This window comes from Euprymna scolopes, chromosome 7 (genome assembly GCF_053919585.1).
Source record: "Euprymna scolopes isolate OS-2025 chromosome 7, ASM5391958v1, whole genome shotgun sequence".
NCBI classification, from domain to species: domain Eukaryota; kingdom Metazoa; phylum Mollusca; class Cephalopoda; order Sepiida; family Sepiolidae; genus Euprymna; species Euprymna scolopes.
In genome coordinates this window covers 275,118-295,531 of record NC_136488.1, presented here as the reverse complement: position 1 = coordinate 295,531, position 20,414 = coordinate 275,118, and the positions used below count along the sequence as shown (strand labels likewise).

At 31.5% G+C, this 20,414-nt stretch overlaps 1 protein-coding gene across 1 annotated transcript in view; it reads left to right on the top strand.

Moving 5' to 3' along the window:
• Positions 1 to 894: 894 nt before the first annotated feature.
• The window catches only part of LOC145279581 (uncharacterized), a 202,203-nt gene continuing 182,683 nt past the window's right edge, over positions 895 to 20,414 (top strand). Inside the window, exon 1 of the mRNA XM_080130741.1 lies at positions 895 to 4,234. The gene's annotated coding sequence lies outside the window, so the exon portion shown is untranslated. The remainder of the gene's footprint in view (positions 4,235 to 20,414) is intronic.

Sequence of the window (20,414 nt, the reverse complement as noted above, 5' to 3'; positions counted from 1 at the left end):
AGCTGGAGCACACAAAAAAGGTTGTTTATTTTATATCCGAGATAAAATTCACGGATATAACTTTTTAATAGATACCGGAGCGGAAATCAGCGTCATATTGACACCACATAGCCACCCAACAGGGACCCAATTTTTCAACTTACAAGCCGCCAACGGTACCAAAATACCCACTTTTGGCGAAAAAACCTTAAATTTGAACCTTGGAATGCGGAGGAATTTTTTTATGGAATTTCACCATAGCCAGCGTGACTACTCCAATTTTGTGTTGATATATATTCAATTGCTATAGGGTTATCAGCCCCTTTCTAAAACCCTTTTACTGTGGGGATTCTCTCCCCTTTTATTGTAACTCTTCGGTTCTTCATGTTGTAAATAAAATACACACACATTGTGTGCGTCTTAGTATTTCGTCAAACAAAATGTGTTCATAGTAATTTTTAAAACCTTTCTGGATGTCGCAGGCTCCGGTGACGAGGTATGTGTCCCCACATTTTTATTAAATGACTTCCACTCATTTTGAACATGGCTCACGTCTTCAGGAGGCCTCAAGTTTTGACAAGCTTCTGGGCTTGACCGTTACTCCTGATCTTAAATGGAACACATACATCAAATCTGTTGCCAAGGCCGCTGGAAAAATGGTGGGATCTTTCTATCAATCCAGTAGATATCTCACTGCTGATGCAATTCTCTATTTATATAAGAGCCAGGTACGTCCAAGGATGGAATACTGTTGCCACATCTGGGCAGGAGCTGCTAGAAAGGACTTGTCCTGCCTTGATAGAGTTCAAAATAGACTTCGTAGCCTCATAGGAGATGTCTGTAAACACTGTATTTTTTTCGAGCTGAATAAACAGGTTACATTAAATATAAACACTAAAAACATATCCAGTTGGGTAGAAAAGTAACTTATCTTGCCTTTGATAACATTTATTTGTTATATATTTGTTTTTTGACAACTTTTTCGAATCTATGTGTACAGTAAAACAAACCCGCATCTCTACGGGGAACGGTTACCAGAAAACCTGATCTTGTGGCAGGTTCATATCAACCAAAAATCCATAGCTGGCGTGGTAATCGGCCAGTGTGATGTTTTCGTTTTGAAAACAAACTTTCGTCGATTTCAACTGTGCATCCCTCGCCACCAATTTGCCAGGTGTGTCGTATGAAATACTCGACGCACAAGTCCCGCATGAACATGCGCCAGTCTGCAATTGTCACTGGTGACTATATTCTGCACTCGGCACTGATCGTTTTGAAAGTTGCATTTTGTTTGGCCCAGAGATATATAAAAAAACTAATCATTTAATAGGTACATGTGACCCTGCAAAGAAGCTGCCATGCCTAATTGTTTTGCTCTTGTTGTATTGTGAATGGGAACACCGCCATTTAAAACCGTCACGGAATTCCCTTGCAGGTACCATGCGCATATTTCCCTCTCACAGGAACAAATTTGAGAACCTGCGAGAAGCCCATGCACCTCTCGACATATCAAAGGCCTTCGACAAGGTATGGCATAAGGGTCTACTTCACAAGATTTCCAGCTACGGTATAACTGGAAATGTTTTCTCAATCATTAAATCATTTCTCTCCGATAGGCTCATAAGAGTAGTGGTAGATGGACAAAAATCGGAGGCCTGCAATATAAATGCTGGAGTCCCTCAGGGGTCAATCCTGGGCCCAACTCTCTTCCTGATCTACATCAATGACCTCCCTAAACACATACTTAAATCATTCGTTGACATCTATGCTGATGACACGACCATCTACGGCAACACATCAAAGGCTGTAAATGACAAAGTTCTCTCTGATTCTCTCTCCTCTGATCTCAAGCGCGTGGTTCAGTGGGGGAAGAGGTGGCTGGTTACCTTTAATGCATCCAAAACCAAACTGCTATCCTTACATCATCAACGCTCTGATCCCCATCTGGCATCAATTGTGATGGATGGCTCTCGTCTGGGTGAGGCCCCGTGTTTTGACAAGCTTCTGGGTTTGACCTTTACTCCTGATCTGAAATGGAACACGTACATCAAGTCTGTTGCCAAGGTCGCTGGAAAGATGGTGGGATCCTTCTACCGCTCCAGAAGATATCTCACTACGGATGCAATTCTCTATCTATATAAAAGCCAAGTACGTCCAAGGATGGAATACGGTTGCCATATCTGGGCAGGAGCTGCTAAAAACAGTCTATCTTGCCTTGACAGAGTACAAAATAGACTTCGTGGCTTAGTGGGGGATGCCCTTTTCTCTACCCTGCAACCTCTCTCCCACAGAAGAGACGTTGCGAGCCTGTCCTTGTTTTATCGTTATTTCCATGGCAGATGCTCGTCTGAACTCCAATCTCTGGTCCCCCCTCGCCAATCTTTCACGAAAAACACCCGTCTAGCTGAATCCACTGTGACAAATTTCCCCCACTCTATATCTGTGCCTAAATCAAAACGCAGATTCCATGAACAAAGCTTCTTTCTTAGAACTGCACGCCTGTGGAACTCTGTTCCGTCTGCCTGCTTCCCTCCGGACTACAACTTGGATGTCTTCAAGTCCAATGTTAACAAATTCCTAATGAACCGCCCCCTTAAGTAAACATTTCAGCAAAACTCCTCACTAACGTAATGTACTTGCAATAACCCTTATCCCTGAGTGGCTTCCGGGCCTTGATAAGTGGTGATCACTGTGTAAAAAAAAAAAAAAAAAAAAAAAGAAAGTTTATCATCCTGATGTTATTATCTGTAAAATAATAGATGTTTTCTTGAGTAATATTGTCAAGATTCATTTTCTCCAGTAATATCGGTTTACCAAGTTTCTGGAAGTAATAAATGATAATTTTAGTTTAATTTCATCTTCCCGGAAGTAATAAATGTTAACTTTAGTAAATTTATTCTTTCCCTTTCCGGAAGCAATCGTTGTCTACCCTGGATTTGGACAGCAAGGGCGTGAAAAAGAAAATGGCGTATCCAATTTCGGCAATAAAGTGTAGAAGCATGAATATTTGTTTCGTAACATTTTTTAATATAATTAATTTGTAAATACTTCTTTGGCACGTTAAAATTGTTTCGTTTTAGGTATCGAAACTAAATCCGCTTTTTATATAATAAACCTACTTCCGGTTACAGTATGTAAAAACTTCGATTATACCAGCATATTTGCACATTTTAATTTTTCTTTATGTTGCATGCGTAACTGACTCGATTTTAACTCGAAACTGTTTATCATGTAATAATGATTATCCTGACACTCCGCACTTCTTTGTTTACCTTGGAAGTGACGTCACACAAATCTTATAATACGGATGGCTACAATTGTAAAAATAATTTGTTTTATTTTTCTTTCATTTTGAGCTCCTTTTTTCTCCCGTTTAACTTTTTTTTCTCTCCCATTTCTTATTTTGAGCGGAGAATTTATTTTATTTTCATTTTGAGCTCTTTTTCCGATCCAGCGTTACCTTTTATAGGTACTCCTCCTGCAGTCCTCCTGCACTTTACGACCCGAGCTATTTTTTAACGCTATTATTTAGAAACCTATTATTTAACACGGGGAAGGGAGGGTGTATTGTAACTATTCTTTACTTTCACCCAACAATTCAATTAAAAAAAAGGTAAATATGAAGAATTACTCCAGAAAATTCCTTTAAAATTACCACTCTCAAAGGTTTTCGGGGTCGCTGAAAACGAAAATAACGTTTAAAATTACGGCAAACGAGTAGTTTCCAAGATATGAAGAAATGTTAGTTTTAAAAAGTGGGGGATCACTTTTCTATAATAATTTAACGTAAAATGATCACCCACTTTGTGGGGTGGGGCTTCCTTTCTACCATCGGAAAATTCTTTAAAATTACCTGTTTACATTTGGTGGGGAGCGGTGTAAAATAATAAAGTTCTTCTGCTTGGTTAATGTCGGCACGTTACTTATGTTAAAACGGTTAATTAAACTGCATAAGCACCTGTTAAAAAACTATACAAGTAAAACAAATTATTTTTTACTTGTAAACTGGTTTATTAATTGTAGAAAACAAAAACAAACGGGAGAAAAAAGGAGTTCAAAATGAAAAAATAAATCGTCGTTCTCTTTATTTTTCTCTTGTCTCATTTTCTGCGAAGCTACGTTTCTGGTGACCATAATTTCGATTTTGATTGTAAACATACTAAGCTGTTTCAAGTCCAAACCAACATCGCTTTTAAATTTTTACTATAATTTTTTTTTAATGCATTTAAGCCGTCTGAAAGAAAGTTGGATAAAAGTAAGTGTAATGTTAATTGAATTTCTATATTTGATGATTTTTCTGTAAAATAATTCTTACGTAATCCTAACCATTGTACCTATTTTACTATGCCTCCCCACGGGACAGAGTTAGACACCAGGGTCGTTTTTTAACGTGGAGAAAAGGTACAAAAATAAAAATTGTCTCAGTCGTGAAGGATTTCTCCTCCACCGAAAGAGAACAAGAAATAGAAGTGCAGCATCTGAAGAACAGATACTACACTTTGATCTTGTCCCGAAGGCCAAAAAATCAGACCAAAACAATTATAATCTCTCTTTTTTTTATTGTTTTATTTGTTTATTTATTTTAAATATATTTATTTGACGGACCTGAACGAAAATCCCCCGCTCTTATAATTTTTATAGTATGTTTTAGTATGTAGTATAGTTTTCGAAAGCTGTTCTTAACATGGAAGTTTGGGGGGTGTTTATACTACGCTGGGTTAGGTCGTAAAAATATACTAACTGCAAAATACCAGTTAAAATTATAGGGAGGGGGGGGGGTGATTCTCGTTCAGGTCCGCCATTTACTTTATTCTTTTCTCTTATATGTTTGAATTTATTCTGATCTAAGTATAACCATTTTTGCTTCATCATGTGCAAATAAACACTTGAAAATTTTCCAAAATATTGAGTTTTCAGACAGTTTGTTTTATTAGTACGATTACAGTTATAAATAAAATATCAGGAATTGTGGTTGAAAAATCGGTGCAAGTCCAGAACTCGGTACTGGTCGCGGTAAGAGTTCCCTGCCGAACACCCTCAAAAAACAATAACTTCTCCCTGCGCAGCCGCAAAAGACATGTTTTAGTTGCCATAGTAACAACACTTTTTATCGACATTGTTTTACTGTTTATGAATATTGAAATAAAAGACATTACTACACATTTATTAATAATATCTCACTTTTAATCACTTTTATCGACTTTTTAAAACTTTTTTTTTTACTCTTTTTAAATGACAACGTTAATGTTTATGAATATTGAAATAAAACATATTACTACACATTTATTAATATCTTTTTTTTTTTACTGTTTATGTGTCAATTTTATCGACTTTTTCTTTTCTTATATTGAAATATTATATATATGAAATATTGAAATTATTCTTATATTGAATATTGAAATAAAAGACATTACTACACATTTATTAATAATATCTTTTTTTTTTTTTTACTGTTTTACTGTTTGTGTCACTTTTATCGACTTTTTCTTTTCTGTTTTAAATGACTACGTTTTACTGTTTATGCGTCACTTTTATCGACTTTTTCTTTTTTAATAGCATTTTCTTAAAAACAGAAAAGAAAAAGTCGATAAAAGTGACACAAACAGTAAAACAGTAAAAAAAAAAAAGATATTATTAATAAATGTGTAGTAATGTCTTTTATTTCAATATTCAATATAAGAATAATTTCAATATTTCATATATATAATATTTCAATATAAGAAAAGAAAAAGTCGATAAAATTGACACATAAACAGTAAAAAAAAAAAAAAAAGATATTAATAAATGTGTAGTAATATGTTTTATTTCAATATTCATAAACATTAACGTTGTCATTTAAAAAGAGTAAAAAAAAGTTTTAAAAAGTCGATAAAAGTGATTAAAAGTGAGATATTATTAATAAATGTGTAGTAATGTCTTTTATTTCAATATTCATAAACAGTAAAACAATGTCGATAAAAAGTGTTGTTACTATGGCAACTAAAACATGTCCTTTGCAGCTGCGCGGGGAGAAGTTATTGTTTTTTGAGGGTGTTTGGCAGGGAACTCTTACCGCGATCAGTACCCAAAACTCTTCCCATCATGAAAAGGCAAAATTAGAGAAAAGTCGGTACTCTTGCATAATTTGACCCGGATCCTGGTGATTTCCCGTCAAGCCTGGATCGGGCGAGACCGGCAATCATCGGTGACAGCCGAGCGGCGTAACAGACGCAGGCTAAGGAAAAAAAGCAAAACAAAACGAAAAAAAAAAAAAAAACCCTGAAAATTTTCAAATAATAAAAATAAACTTACCTTTAAAAAAAAACAAATATGTTTATTTAATTTATTTTAGTATTTTTTTTTTATAATTATCAACAAGAAGTTTTTTTTTTTTTTAAATTTATCTGAAAAAAAAAAGGTTGATTACCGGTATAACTGTTAGGTGTAAGTAGAATTTTTTGTTTCATTTTATTTATTTATTTTTTGCATAATATTTATCAGCAACAAGTTTTTTTAAAATTTATCTGCAAAAAAAAAAAAAAAAAAAAAAAAAAAAAAATAGGTTGTTTACCCGTATAATTGTTAGGTGTAAGTAAAAATTTTTGTTTAATTATTAGTATTATTTTTTTTTTTTTTATCAAAAATATTGATTTTTTTTTTTGTTTTTTTAAACGGTTGTTATTTGCTGGCGGAAAAACTTTCTGGAGAGGAGGATATTTCATTAGGAATCTTTTGCTTTGTTCGACTGTTGATCGGCCATCAACAGCAAAGAGAGAGGTGATGGGGCAGAGGAAATGGGAGGAAGCTCCCCAACCGGGTAGCTTTCGAAAATATAATTTATGATGGAGACAAAAGAATCGTTTCCAAATTTTTGTCTCCACATAAATTCTAGTAAATACGTATTCAGAAGCTCCCGGTTGGTCCCGCATTCTTGCTTGTTACGCTGTTTCGCTTCCTTCTACATTCTCTCGACGTGGTTCGTTGTTGCCTTCATCGTAGGGTCTACAAAGTGAATACTATGATTCACAGTGAGGTGTTGGAACCCTTCTCCTCCAACTTTGTTATAGGCCTTCCAACAGTCGTTTCCGACTGTTGTACCCGGCAGAATATATTTTTTTATTATTGGAAGGAAGGTTTCTGCATTTCGATTTGGGACGGTGATCAAAAAACCCTCCTTGTCGGTGATATCATAGCCACCGAAGACCCAGAGCGGTTCGAGGATTCTCCTGTTATGTTTCCTCTGGTTGAATAAGGATTCGTCTATTTCTACAGTGTGGCCTGGGCCTCCTATCTGCCGGGGATTCCTCAGGAAATACTCCTGACAAATTTCCCTCAAAAAGTTCTTCCAATCCGTGTACGTGTGTTCGGATATAACACTTCATTCTCTCTTAATATTTTTTAGTGTCGCCATTTCGATGATTTTCACTATAGTTTCAATATCCAAATTGGAACGTGCAAAAAATGATCCTGTGCGCAATGACACTCACTGTCTACACTGACCACTGGCACACCGCCAGGGGAAGCCATCCTTTACACGATTTCTCTTTTTTAATAAACATTTATGATTACGTTTGTTGCATCTCATTCTTTGGGAAAGCAATTTCTTTTCCTGACAAAAGGAAATTGTCTGCATCGGCGTTTCCATTTGTTTTTCAATCGTGCACAGATTTATTTCCATGACTGTCATTTTTTTTCAGTAGTTACTTTCTTCCAATTCGATTGTTGTCTGCTTACAGTTACAAACTAAAGTCGAATTAGCATTTCAACATTTGAACAATGCTCGGCGGACGCCGATGATTGCCGGGAAATCACGAGGATCCGGGTCAAATTATGCGAGAGTAGCGAAAAATCTTTATGATGTGTATGTACTTGTAGCGGAAAGAAATAGCGCACACATCACAAATCACGTAAATTGATCAATCATCCTAACTTTTTTTACTATTTAAAAGAAGAAGCTTCAAATAAACTGCTAATATTTTTAAAAAATTTTTTACAGCTTACAAAAATAATGAAAATGCAAGACAAAAATCGTGTTTATATTATCGTCGCATTAAAACAACGTTCCTATATATTAACATGTTTTAAGCCGTTGACACACCTATGTGTTAAAAATCTAGCAAAAATCAAATAATAGTCATATTTACCTGAAATTCTCGATATTTATTCATGATTAAATAAACTTACATATTAAAAGTAGGTTTCGTTAAATATATTAGAGGATTTTTTTTAGGTTTTCTACCCCTCCCCCTATTTCATGGTACGAAAACTGAAAAAAAATGAATGTAGGTCGATAAAAATTTCAACATTTTTTAAAGCTAGAAAGATCAAATAAATAAAAAATAGTTGTATTTATATGTATATAAAATCCCATCATATTTTTCACTTACCTCAAAGTTGTAAATAAAATTTGACATAAAATCATTAATATTATGTTAAAAAAATAAAATGAACAATTTTTCTTGATTTTTTTTTTCTCGGTAACATAATTATTTGAATTACAAAAAAAAAACGAATTCTAAAAAATGATTATTTTTAAAAAGCTTTAAATGATACTAAATTCAAATATACAGTAGTTTCTTCCCCAGAACCGCTAGACTTTGGAATTCAATTCCAGGTCCCTGCTTCCCCAACTGTACTGACGTGCAGAAGTTCAAGTGCAACGTGAACCAACATCTTGCTGCCCAAATCTCTACATAGTACCCCAGTAGTTGTTGCTCCTGTTAGTAGCCCCCTACACCAAAGTGGCAATGTGCCTTGTATGGGGTGAAAATGTAATAAAAAAAATTTTTTTTTTAAATGTTACGCTATATGAAGTTTAAACCGATTTTTTATATAACAGGTTTCCAATATTAAAAAAAATATATTCATGTAATATAATATATGACTCTTGAGTTAATAAAAATGGCAAAAGAAAAATCGACCAAAATAAAAATTCGTTTCGATTTGATTATTTAAAATGACAGCGGTTGAAATCAAAATTTGCGCTTTTTTTTTTTAAATATACTGAAGCCTGTAAGGACAAGCATTTGTAGATACATGTATCAACAGAACAGGTTAAAATTAATTATATTGTCTGTCTAGTTCGTTATTAAAAATCTATTTGCTTTACAAAAGGTAAGTCTTATATTATTTTTTATACATTTTTATTGTTCATTTTTTTTATTGTATATTTTATTTATTCAGAAATTTCTGATAAATTTATCGTTTAATGTATAAATTTTGAATTCTTTGCTAGCTTTTTTCTTATATCTTCAAATCATTAACTCGGACTAGTTGTTTTTTGTAATATATGAGAAATTACTTTTTGTGAACTTATGCACTTATTTTACCGTTCTAAAATAATAACGATAGTAAAATAACGTTATTTGCAAATAAACTTTATAGTGCTAATGCTCTTCCATAGAAATTACAATAAACACACAAACTGATGACGTCGTGTTTTTTGTTTAGTTTGATGACATAGTACGCAACATTGTGGAGGTACCTATTGATCAAGTAGTTTTATTTAAAAATAAAATAAAATTGGGTTTGTATTACTGTACACATAGATTCGAAAAAGTTGTCAAAAAACAAATATATAACAAATAAATGTTATCAAAGGCAATATAAGTTACTTTTCTACCTAACTGGTTATATTTTTCGTGTTTTTATTCAATGTAACATGTTTATTCAGCTCGAAAAGCATACAATTTACTGATGTATTGAAAAATTCAAAATGGCGCCCGACACTCTCTTTAACACGGTAAGTTGAGGAAAAGATGTTATAAATAATAAACTAGACAAAATACTGTTAGAAATTCGCTCATTATATGTTACCGTGACATAACTTGACATATATTCGGTGTTTTTTAAATAGTATTTTGTCTAGTTTATTATTTATAACACCTTTTCCCAAACTTACCATGTTAAAGAGAGTATTGGGCGCCATGTTGAATTTTCCAATACATCGGGAAACACTGCATGTTTTTCGAGCTGAATAAACATGTTACATTAAATAAAAACAAAAAAAATGTATCCAGTTTGGTAGAAAAGTAACTTATCTTGCCTTTGATAATATTTATTTGTTATATATTCGTTTTTTGACAACTTTTTCGAATCTATGTGTACAGTAATACAAACCCATAAAATTTTATGGCTGATCGACGATCTCTCGGCGCAATTTTGGGTACTCCTTGGGCGACCAGCAGAAAAATTTAATGGGTAAATATTTACTTTAACTACAGCAGAACACTGACCAATAAATTTTTTTTTTTTTTTTAGGTTTTCGGGTCGCTGACAATGAATTTGATATTCAAACATGTCGCAAATTTACCGTTTGCATGGTATTAACCCCTGAACCCTTGCACTATTTTGTGCCAATTCACCACCATCGTTTATGCTATTCTTACATGATGCGTTCAATATATTGAACCCATTATTTTTATTTAAATCTTAACGGAAATGTATTATTTTGTTTAAAGAAAAAATCCCTTTACTAAAGTTATAGTTTTCAGTAATAAAAAAAGGAACTAGTGCACTTATTGATCCGTGCTGAAATAATAACGTTATTATTTAAAAAGCCATTCTTAACATGGGGAGGGGGATGGTGTTTTGTACCTATTCTATACAATTGAATAAAAAAAACATATCATAAAACTTTAATTAAACTTGGAAATACGATTTAAAAAATAGCGCAGATCAGTAAGTGCATTAGCACAAAAAAATAAATAAATAAAATAATTAAAGAAAAACGTTAAAAATACATGGAAATTTACAGGACTAAATGAACTTCATTTGGTCCTGAACAGTCTACAGTAGTTTCCTCCAAACTATCATTAAGTTTTTGGATTTTTAAATTTCGCCACGCTAAATCAAAAGAGTGAGATAAAAGATAGAATTATTTGAAATTAAGGTACTTATGCTATTATATTTTTACATGTTCTTATAGCAAATCATCCTAAATCTTATTTAGACAAAAAAATTTAATTGATTTAAAAGTTTATCTTTTTTAAATATTTAAATATGTTATTCATCAATACAAAAATGGCAGTGAATTGCGTTTTTAGGGAAAATTTCAAATTCTAATGAAAAAAGTTTTATATTATTCTGCTTTTCATATGATAAAATTCAGGCTTTTCTCTTTCTGGAAAAAAAAGATGCTTAAGAATAATGGATTTTAATAGATTTTAATTTGTTTTAAAAAAATAACAACTTGGTTTTTCTTTCTTCCATTTTTTTACTGGATCTTGTGCAAATGAAGTAACAGATTCAGAAAAAAAACTTTGTTTTATTTAAAATAGTAGTATCAATCCTGATATGAATTAAATATAGATGATGGCATTTTCTTTGTGATGTACTAATAATTATTAATAAAAAGTTCTATAAAAGATGAAAGTAAAAAAGAAATGAGAAACACTAATATATATATATATATATATATATATATATATATATATATATATATATAAATGTTTATATTTATCTCAACCATGATATATATATTATCATGGTTGGGATAAATATAAGAATTCATACTTATATTGTACTTAAGCTTACAATGGCAATTGACTAGGACACATCCCCCATTAGTTACTTGAATTTATATATAGTTCTCGGTAAAAATGGCACTTTGACAATGGAAAATTTGGAATACTTGAGAAGTGCGGGATAAGCTTCCATTTCCCTTGTATTAATAAAGATAAGCCTCCTTAGCCTTAGTTTAGAAAAAGTTGATATTGGTTAGGGTCAAATTCTGTAGAAGCACCGAAGAATAATTATAACGTTTTATTTAATATTTTATCATCAATAAGGACCTACAAGTAAAAATTTAAAAAATACTTGTAGAAATCCAACCAATTAAAGTTACTGACAATGCTAACAAAATAACATTATTATTTAGAAAGCTATCCTTAATATGAAGAAGACGGTTTTTTTAACTATTCTATACTTTGACCTAACAATTTAATAAATAAATAAACTTAGGAAATGGAAAATTTTGTTAAAAATTATATTACTAATAAAGTTTACTGTCAGGAAAATAACCTGATCAAACGCCGTTTGCTGCTAACTTTGAATTGGGTACTCTTCTGGTTTGTCAATATTCATGAAATTATCAGTGATTTTGTTTTGGTTTTATTTGTTTGTTTTCCTCTAATTCACAATTATAACTTTTTTGTTGTGAACAGCCTCCTCCAAGTAAGATATAACCCGAAGAAGACTGTGATGCTTACCGGTTACAAGTGTAGTCCTGGGTGGTTTTGGTTCAAACACCCACAGAAGTCCAATAGCACAGTCTCAGTCACTTCTAAGCTGATAGAGTTGATTTGATGCTACAGGCTGAGTGCCGGGTGGTAGTGGGCAATCCGCTCTTCCCTGTCGGACGTTCTCTGAAAAAAATACTTCAATATGGTTTCATACCTCTGCAGTTATTCACAAGTTGACAAACAATAAATAATTGACTTGGGTGCATGTTTAGGTTTTTGTTGTAAAGATTAATTATTAACAATTCTGAGTACAAAAAAATGTTTATTATGTACAGTTATCAACAAGAAAAAAATAAAATAGAAATATATACCATATTTTCTTACTAGCAGTCATTCAAACTGTTTTTTTTTTTTTGTTTTTAAAAACCAATTCTTCATGAATGGAGTGTTTTTATACGGGGTGGTAGTGTACAGTAACTGTGGGCTCCCAACCACGACTTGTGACTAAAAACACTCAACTACTCAGTTTTTCTGCTCTGCAGTCCCTTTTAAATGAAACGTTTGGTATAGTCTGGCTAGTTTGGGTTAAATGGTTGCATCACATATGCATATTACTTATGTGATTTTCCATCACCAACCAACATTTCCATTACCGGCCAACCTCAGCAGTGACCTTCAAGGTCACTTCTAGACTAAACTTGTTAAATAACTTAAAACAGTCATATTCACAAACAATATTGTTAAGATTCCCAAAATTGCTTTTATTTCTCTTCATGTGAAGCCTCTTTTTAACTAGCAAGGTTACCTGGCAATACCCCGAGATCGTTGTCATAAATAAAAAGCTCTAATTCAGCTTTCCTTCGTCCCCATCGACCATCATAGCTAGTTGGGTCACAAGTATATTTTTACATTTTGTAAAATATATGCAGACATACACAAGGATGGAGTTACAGTCATTTGAACATTTTTAAAAAGCATCAAATGTTTCATTAAATGTTAAGAATTTTTTTTTTAAATCGGAATCAGAATCATTACTTTTATTGGAATTGGGAATTTAGAACAGAATCAGTAATTATATCATAATCGGGAAAAATTTTAGGAATCATCCCATCACTAATACATATATTTCCAAAATTTCAATTTATTATCACTTTAATAGCAGGGTAGAAAATTGATAATTATATGAACCTCTTCATCAGCAAATAAATTCCTCATTAATTCAATAAAGACAAGATTCAATTTTATTATTCAATAATTATAGGCACAAAGAACAAAATCCAAAATACTTTTTATTTTTGAATGTGGCAGGCTAAATAAGATAAGTATCCAAGTGATTTGTAACGTTTTATTTGTTTATTAGAGATCTCCTTGTGATATAACTAAAGTTATAGCTATTGAATTCAAGTAATATATTTATGTATAATAGTTCACAATGTTCCTAAGATCAAGTTTTCTCAGTTGGTAATTTATTGCTTTTTAAAAGGTAACCATTACAATATTGTTTCATTCGTCATTAGCAAATTTATAGTCACTTATTCATCCGATATTCACCTTAAAAAAATAGAAAAACATCATTTTAAACAACTTACATGGTTCATACAACTAATACGCTGTCATTTTCTTGTTGCAAATATTACGATCATACTGTATTTACCTTAAGTAAGTTTCATTATTTTCGAATTTTTGTGAATTATTATTGTTATAATTATTTTTATTTTATTTTAAAGTTTTTGTTTTGTATATCATCTTGCATTTTATTTTTATCTTTGAGTCCTACTTTTAAGATATATTATTTGCTATATTTATAATTTATTTTTCAGTTAAAGTACCCTAAATCAGATCAAGTGATTAAACTTAAATTTGAAAGTCTACATTGTTTTTTCCTTTGTTTACTTTTTGAAGAATTAGTTCATAGCTAAATCTAATTAATTCAATAAATTTTGTTAACATCGTCACTAATTATAAGATGGTTTGTTATATATATATATTTATTTTATATAAACTTTATTCATGTTGTGTGTTCTAAGTTTTTAATTATTAGAAGTATATTTTCTTTTCTTAAAAGTCAAAAATATTTCATATCAACTCGATATTTCAAACTCATTTTCAACTTGTTCAATCCTAATTGAACTTCAGTTGACTGAATTTAAAGTTATTTATTCATCAAGTTATCCTATTTAGCTGACATGTTCTAATTATTTTTACATTTGAGATATTCTGTGGTGTCTTCAATCAAATATTATATTCATATTTATAATTATTTTTATACTTTTTAATTTTCTCCTTGATATATTTAATTAATATTTAACCACGCATATATCCTTATACTAATATAAGTAGTGGAATGGGGACAAAATTTCATGGTAACATTCAATGCTGCCAAGACTAAGCTTCTTTCTTTTAATAATTGCAACAAACCTTCTCAGCCACAAATAGCTATGGTTAATGATACATTACCTGACTGGGAAGGTGGTAAAACTATGCATAATCACTCAAAAAAGTATAATTTCCTAACACAAAGTATATATATGCACAGAATTTATTTCTCAGAGAAAAATACCTGTTGCATATTAGCACACTCAGGGTATTGCCGAATTATCAGAAAATTATTATTATTACCGTGTGGATTGAATTAGATTTGTTTTAAAGAGAAAAATGCAATTGAAGGACATATGGTTAATGACGTTTGAGAAATTTAACTTGACTAGATTCTATAAACAATAACAAGAAGGAATTTTAGATAAATAAGACCATATGTTTTAATAGAAAAGAATGTTGGAAAATAAACAAAATATGTGGGAGCAGTAGATCATTCTATTTATGTCTTGGGTCATGTGGAGTTAATGACTTAACAAGATAGTTTGGAAATATAATCAGAGTTAAAAGTTAGTCAGGAGTCTTGAGCAAACGAGTTGGAACAAATAAATAGGACAGTTAAGTTCTCAGCTGGTTGGGAATTGTTCAGCTATGTAAGTATTCAGTTGGAAAGCCAGTAATATGTAATTCCTGAAAATTGAATGCTGTGCAACCCCAAAACAAAAAACAAAGTCACACCAGGAATAAATGTAAATGTGGAAAAACAATTTGGTTGTCTGAGTTGTTGGAGTAGAAAATGACTTTCATTTTCAGAAGTGTGTCTGGGACAATGCTGCAATGGTTCTATCCAATAAGGTATGTCCTTCCCTTGTCTAGGCAAGCATGCAATAGTGCGATTTGTCCTGTTTGTTGAACTATTGCAGAAGGTATTTATATCTGTTTATTAGATGTGTTAAAATGTGCACACACATGCAATAAATATTACATAGATGACTATACAACATTTACCCGGTTTGCTCCCCTCGTTTATATATACCTGTTTTAGGTACACTCACTAGACACCCCTCAATATCATACAGACCCCCCAGTATAAAACATAGCATTTTGTATTAACTGCTCTAAAATACTAGAATGTCTCGAAAATGGAAGCTCATTTTACATAAATCAATATGTGAAACTGGTCCCCAATTCTAAATTATTAAATAATTGATTGTTTTTTTTGTTTTTGTTTTTCTTCACTCTGGGTTTTCACATCTAATCTCTTAAAAGGGTAGATTCTCATCTTAATTTAGAGAGTTGATTTCACAGAGGGTATCAAATTGATCTACAATAATAATAATAAGGCTTCAACGTTTTTTATATAGTAAAAGAATATATTTAATTTTTACAAAGATATTAGAATATAAGTTCAAATATGTAACAAAATTTCATTAAAAGAACATGTTAATCAAATTTAATTTGTAAATCACACTTGAAATGTCATTACAATTTCTTTGAAAATTCACTTACATTATAATGTTAGCAAATTTCGCAATCTTTCACGCATGTTTCAATAAGAGAGAAACCCATTAGTTTCAATAATATTGAAATCAAAGAATCATTTTTATTAATTCATGATTTTATTACTTTCTCCATCTCAAACAGCGTTTTATATGCATAAAATATTTGTTTTACAATCAGTATAAAGACATAGAAAAGGAAGTGGATTCATAAGTCTTGGTAAATAATATGGACATGGAAACTCATCAAGTTCAAAGAACTGACGCCAAAGGTTTTTTCTGGCACACAGGCGTGAAAATTTACAAATCTGTTTATACTTAATACTTCAGTCTTTGAAAATGTTCCAAGTTTTGTTTTGTTTTTTGTGAGGGGGGGGTCACACATTCTGGCGCCCTCTAGTAAAAGTTGCTACAGTTAGCAGTCAAAAACTAACTGTATAAAAAGCAATCAAACAAAAGCCCGACAATATGAAATAAATGAATTAGAAGGATTAAAAACACTCTTTATATTTCACTTGAAATTTAATTATTAATGATGTTTGACAGTATTTTTTCTTGAAAAAAATATTTTATTTAATTTTAAAACATTTTAGAACCTTTAGTGCATTATTAAAGATTACCTAACTATTGTTTGCAACGTTTCAATTGTTGTTTTTATGGAAGTGCAATAAATTTGTATAATATTTTCATATTATTATGATTTAGAAGATTTAGATTAATTTTTAGTTTAAACAAATATCATAAGTACTAGCAATGAAAAATTAAGTTTTAAAAATTTTACATCATTTTTGGAATTAGAAATTAGATTACAATTTTTCTGATTCCAATTCTCCAAAAAGTTCTGATTTTTGTGATTCCCAATTTAGATTAATCGTCCAACACTTATATATAAATATGTGTCACCTATTTGTTTATTTTGTTTGCAACACTTTAGAATAATATCAATTATACAAAAGTGAGTGACCTTGGGTCTAATCTTTTGTGATATTTTATGAAATAAAAAATATATACCTCAATTATTCATACAAAAGAACATTTTACTTTAATGTAAGTTGGGAATAATTTTCTCATCACAATTACGATACCCTTAGATGGGGGAAAAATAGAGATTTTTTAAATTGTAATCATCCAGTGGCACGTGTTCATCATTTACACACTAATCAGCATAGTTGAACATAGTAATATTCAAAAATTGGACCCCAGAATTTGAAGTTTGAAGCTTTATCACTAAACTAATTTCCACTAGTGTTGAAATATATTGCTTTTTATGTGTATTGATGATAAAGGAGAAAATCTTATTCAGTGTTGGTCAAGAAGAATCTTGAGAAATACAAAATATCTACAGTCATATTTATATTTATTCATTCAAAGTCTGCATGTTTCTGTGTCACATAAATGTTGCTGTGATCATGCAATGTACAATTATCATAAATCATTTAAAGTGAGTAGAATTTGGATAGTAAGTTCTCTTTCAGCAGCCTTTGAATGAAAATAATCAGAATAATAAAATTAAGGACTATTGAACGTTAATGTTTGCATTTTATTTAGCATTAAATATAATTAACTTTATATGAATTAATTTCTTAGAAAACATTCATATCATATTTTTTTTTTAATTACAGGTTCAGGATGATTTACAAATTTCAGCATGAATGATTTTATTTTTTATTGCAATATTTGCTGACCGATTTTTACTTTAACATACATTGGTCACTATTTTGAGAGCTACTGTTGTGACAAAGTGGTTACTAACATGGACTGAAAGCCAAGTTCGATTCCAGTTTGTTTTACAGATATACTTTCATGAAACCCAGACCTGATCTTGTGTCTGACCTTCTTTTGGTGAGGTAAATGTATACTGTTTAAGAAGAGATGCAGGGGCTGACTGAACAGAAGTCTTTATCTTATGAAGATTGTAAATTTACAATTTCTTATGAATCCACTGTGAATCAACATGCACAATCACAGAGAGCAAAGAGCCAGTTTTCATGTATAGTTTGTGGTTCTACATTTTCACAGACATCTGACCTAAAAATCCACGTACGAACACATACAGGAGAGAAACCATATTCTTGTGAAGTTTGTGGGTCAGCATTTTCACATAATTCCTCGTTGAAAAAACATATTCGAATACACACTGGAGAAAAGCCATATGTGTGTCCGATTTGTGGTCGTGCATTTTCACGTGATTCAACTTTGCGAAAGCACAGTCGGACACACTCTGGTGAAAAACCATATCCATGTAGCATTTGTGGAACTTTCTTTGCACACAACTCTGATCTTATGACCCATATGCGACGTCACACAGGCGAGAAACCATATTCTTGTGAGATTTGTGAAGTTTCGTTTTCACAGACGAGCAGCTTAAAAAGTCACATACGAACCCACACTGGAGAAAAACCATATTCTTGTGAAATATGTGGATCTTCCTTTTCACAGATGGGTCAGATGAACTCTCACATGCGAATACATACAGGTGAGAAGCCATATTCTTGTGAGATTTGTGGAAATACATTCACACATGTTTCCACATTGAACAAACATATGCGCATACACACAGGAGAGAAACCCTATTCTTGTACCATTTGTGGCACGGCATTTGCACGTAATTCCTCTTTGAAAAGGCACCTTCAAATACACACAGGAGGGGACTAAAATCCTTGTAAAGTTTAAGGAACTTTATTTTCAACAGATTATTATTTTTGAACATGCATGCAAAAGCATATATAAGAATCATTTTCTCATCAAGTTTGTAGAATTGTATTGTTACAGATTATCTATTTCACAAATTATATGCAAATGAACAAAAAAATGGTTTATGGCTTGAAGATAAGTCAAAGATAAAAAAGTATTTGTCCTAGGTGTAAAGAACTTTGGAGAATTATATGAATTAAAAAAGTCATATTATTTGTAGAGTTCTTAGTTTGACATTATTACAGACATCTGACATTAAAATCCATGTGCGAATGCATACAGGATGATTCCTCTTTGACACACAGGAGATAAATCATAATCTTGTAAAATGTATTTTTGCAAATGAGCAGCTCTAAAATTCATAGAATTCTGATTTTGAAACATGCATGCGAACATACATCCTCAATTTTCTTTGTTCTCTCTGTACAAGTGTTTGTCAGGACAACATGACCCAAGTATGCTTTACCCTACAAATAAGCCATGAATAAATATTAAAAATAACATGGTATTCATATCCCAAAAAATGCCCTTGACACCGTTATACATTGGCTTATACAAAAAAAATAGTGCCTCTTATTTAAGTGATCTTACCTCAAATAACAACTTGTTTTCACCAGAGTAGATGAATTCCTGTCCTGAAATCTAGAAAGTCCACAAGAAACATACACTTTATCATAGTTAACTTGTTAATTTGGAAGAGGAAAATTCATGTTCCTAATTCTTTACTAACTTGATGTTTAAGAGGTAAAGAAGAACCTTAATGGAATATTCAAGTATCTATATCTCATATAAAAATCGAGTGTTAGCCCAAGGAATAAGCCACTTTGATTTTTGAGAAGTTCCATATAAGAAAAATGAAAAAGAAAGTGAGGAATCATGTTCTTGTGAAGTTTAAGAAACTCCATTTTCACAGAACTCTGATTTTGTAGCATGTGTGCAAATGCACCTATCTTTATGTGTTTGGTCTCTCTCTACAAGGGTTTGTTAGGATAACGTAACATAAAAATACTTCACTCTACAAGTAAAGCCTGACTAAATATTTTAAATAGCAGGGTATTCATAGTCTAAATAAAATTCCCTTGGTATGGCTATACACTGGTTTATGCAAAAAAAGGTGCACCTCATCAAAATTATAGTACTTAGATACTACATCAGGCTAGAGGAATTTCTGTCCTGGAATCCGAGTCCACAAGAAAGATATACTTTAACATAGTTAACTGGTCAATTGGAGAGAAGAAAATTATTATTATAAATGAGAACTTTAATTTAACACTCATATAGTTATATATTATCTATAGAGATTTAGTGTTTGCCTCTGGAAGTTCCCCTTGTTTTCTTAGACTTTAGGCAGTTTCAAATACACACAGAACAAGAATCATATCCTTATGAGGTTTAAAGAACGCTATGTTCACAGAATAATGATTTTTGTATGTGTATACAAACACACGCATAAGAACTTATTTTCTTCTCAAGTTTGTGAAATTGTATATAAACAGATTATCAATTTTAAGCATGACATTCAAATGCTATATAGAATGAAATGTGTAATAAACTATTTGCCTCAAGAGTGGAGGGCTGATTTTCTAAGATTAAATTTAAATTTAAAAAAAAGAGATGCCATATTTTTGTATAGTGTTTTTGCTGTCCATTTTCATATGTGAATATACAGAGGGCAGAAACCGTTTGTTGAAATATATTTTCAGTGATGTTCTGTTTGAAAATCACGTGCAAGCAAGAGATAAACTATACTTTTGTAAACGTTGCA